Raw genomic sequence first — 3,239 nt, 5'->3', positions numbered from 1 at the left:
TCCTCCAGAATCCGGCCAGGCTGGGACGGCGCAGTGAAGGTGCGGGCTGCGGGGCCGGCCGACTGCGGTTGTCAGTGCCAGGTGGCGAGCCCCCCGGGAGAGCGCGCCCGCGGCCGCCGACTACAGCCCGCTACTTGGGTGGGGGCATGACAATGAAAGGAACTGAGGGTCCCCCGGGCCTGCCCTGCGCCTGCCTGGACCCTTCTTTTGTCTCCACTGTCCCGAGACCGAGGGCCCCTCCGCCCCCAGCACTCTGCCCACTTGGGCGGCGCTTGTCTCGGGCACTGAGACACCCTGCGACTTTAAGAAGCCGAGGCCAGGCAGTTGAGGGAGGGGCGGGGCGGGCGCTGCCCTTGAGCCGAGGGGAGGCGGCGGCGCCGGGCACCCGACGCCACCGCCCGCGCGGCCCCCAGGAGCGGCCGGGACTCAGTCGCACTCTTCGGCCACAGCTCCCCACGGTCCCGGGGGCGAAGATTTCCCCTTTGGGGAGTCGAAGACTCCTAGACCACAGTCGGGAGGGGCGGGGCGGGAGCGGAAAGCCCGCCATGTTAGCGCCGTGCGGGCCCAAGTCAGCCCCCTGGGATCACCGAGCGCGCTCCGAGCCGGGGCTCTTTGCATGCCTCGTTCTCTTCTGCCCCTTAGTTGTAATCCTGTCTCTGCCCGGCGCCCCGGCCCAGTCTGTGGACCCATTCTCCTCCTTCCCGGGCTCCACGCTCAACCCTCGGCCCCCAGCTCCTAGAGCGGAGGCGCGACCCGACCCGGGACGCAGCGGGTGGCACCGAGAGTTCTGGGCACCTCCAAACGGGCCCCTGGAGCGACCCAGGAACGCGGCCACGCAGCCCGCAAACTCTACGACCCCGTCGGTCTGCGCCTGGCCGGGTAGAGAGAGCGGGAGGCTGGTGCTGCCAGGGGGTGTTAGGAGGTCTGTCTGCAGACTGGATCTGGGCTCTCACGCCGAGGCGCCGCGCCGCTGCTCCTCCAAGACCCGCCTGCTCTCTCTGAAACAGAGCGTCTCCCCCGCCCCTCCCAGCCCCAGGCCCCGGGGCGGAATGTAACATCTTGTAATGTGGCAATCACTGCCAAGCCGGTCCCAGGGAGGGAACTCCCGCGGGGGGGGGGATTGGGGGGACGGGTGAGGGGCCTCTGCATCCGCTTGCAGTGGTGGGGGGGGGGGAGGGGGCGTTTTGCCCAGCAGATGCCTGGTGGGGAGGAAAGGACGACCAGAGAGGGGAGAAGATGCCCCGGGATTGTTTTGAGTGTCCGAACCCTATGAAAAATCCCCAGTGATCTCCGGCGCCTAGGGAGTGTGCGAAAAGCGGCCTCCAGGATAGCTCCCCACCTAACCGCTTGCAGGACTCTGGGCCTCAAGGTCTAATTAAAAGGAACGTGTCTTTATTTTAGGAAAAGATCTGTAGCTTTATTCTCAAAGGAGTCTCTGACCCTGAAACAGGTTAAAGCCACTGGTGGTCGCTGTTCCCTGGAGGGAAAGAAGCCGGTGTGTGACTTTTGAGCGAGTGCCGGGGGGGGGGGGGGGGGGGGCGCCCGGAGTCGGGGAGCTGCGTCCACTTAGTGTCCGTCAGAAGGACTTTTTGGAAGGCAAGGCTCCAGGACGCCGCTGGGGGTTGGCGGGCCCCTAACCGCTGAGGGAATCATCTGTTCCCTCTGCCGCTCGCCCTCCGAGCCTCCCAAGACAGAAGTGTTTGTGCACAAAGCTCTCCGCCCCCACTAAACCTGATACTTCCCTAAAGTCGCCCCAGCAGCCTCGGAAATCCTTACACAGGACGGATATTCACAATTTTCACCAGTGATCCTGAAAGCAGGCCGAGGGGGAAGCGTCCTAAACGGTCCCATATTGCATGCGGCAGGGCTGATTAGGCCCGGGATCCGTTCCCTCTCTTTTCTGCCCTCCACAACCCGGAGCCCGCGGGCCAGGCGACGGGAATCCGAGCCTAGCACCGCGCCTGGCCGGGTGCGGCGTGGCAGGCGAAGGCCTCGCGCGCGGGACTGGGGGCCAGGGGCCGTGAAGCGGCGCAGAGGGCCAGGGCGGCCAGGTGGCCCCGCAGAGCGGGCGCTTAGCCCCGGTGCGGAGAGCCCCGCCAGAGGGTGGAGCGGAGAGAGCCGGGCACCTTTCTCTCTTCGGCTTCCCTCCCCCACTGCTTCCCAGCGCTTGTCATATCCTGTCTCCAGCCCGATATTTTACTGGAGCAAATGGAAGGGAATTACAATGAAGATTTATGTGTGTTCCGAGCGCGGCTGGTTTCCCAGCGTAGGGAGCCGAGATCGCGGCTTCCCATTTCCATTTTTCATTCGCGCTTTGGGGGAGCGCAGTGGGGCGCGGGGGGAGAGGGTCTGCGCGGCGGCGGGCTGATCACAAGGCTCCGCGTCTCCGGGCGGGCGGGGAGGCTGTGAGAACGGCTGCCAGCGCGTTGCCCCCGGCGGGGCTGGAGCCGGCCCCCGCCTCCGCGAGCCGCGCTTTGTCTCTCCTCTCGCCCACCCCTCCCCCTCCCCGCCCCCTCGCTTCTGGGACGCGGGCGCGTCTCCGCGATCCCTTCTCTTTGCCCTTCTCCTTGTCTGCGGAAACGCCCCCTTCCCCTGGCCCCTGCAACCCGCCTGCCCTCGGCTTTGCGGGCTCCCCGAGGGAAGGAGCGCCGTGGCCCGGCCCGACCCCGCCGCCGCCGGGTGCCAGGTTCGGTGACTCCGGCGAGTCTGTGGGGCCTCGGCCCACCCCGGAGCTGGGGCCGCCCGCCCTCCTGGCTCCCAGGCTCTGCTCATGCCAAGGCCTGTTGCGTGATTCCAACTTAGGCTGACATTCCCTGCCCCGGGCGCTCCGGCGTAGGCCTCTTAATCATCTTGTCTGCTGCAGATCCTCGACACCAGCCAATTTACTGCCCCGTCTCTCCCCGCTGGTTTCGGGCGGGAGGAGGGGAGTGCGCGCGAGGGAGGGGAGGGCACAAGTGAACGCAGGAGGAAGGCTGGCATCCGCTTCTGGCACTCCAGAAAAAAAAAAAAACATGGAATTTTGAGATGGGGTGGTGGGAGTAGGGGGACTTGGTGGGGGGCTGTCAGGCGGCGGTTGCTTAGCGAAGCCCAGAAGAGTGGGTCATCGGGCTGCAGCCCAGGCCTCGCTAGCCCGGGAAAACAATGCAGAGTTGCCAAGGGACACTGGACTGGCGCGACCCCTCGCCTTTTCCATAGCCCCAACGCCCTGGACCCTATTCTGTTGTAAACCAGACTCGGTC

The sequence above is a fragment of the Oryctolagus cuniculus genome, chromosome 3, assembly GCF_051225735.1.
Source record: "Oryctolagus cuniculus isolate XC-2025 breed Fujian yellow rabbit chromosome 3, ASM5122573v1, whole genome shotgun sequence".
NCBI classification, from domain to species: domain Eukaryota; kingdom Metazoa; phylum Chordata; class Mammalia; order Lagomorpha; family Leporidae; genus Oryctolagus; species Oryctolagus cuniculus.
Note: the sequence above shows the minus strand (reverse complement) of the source record.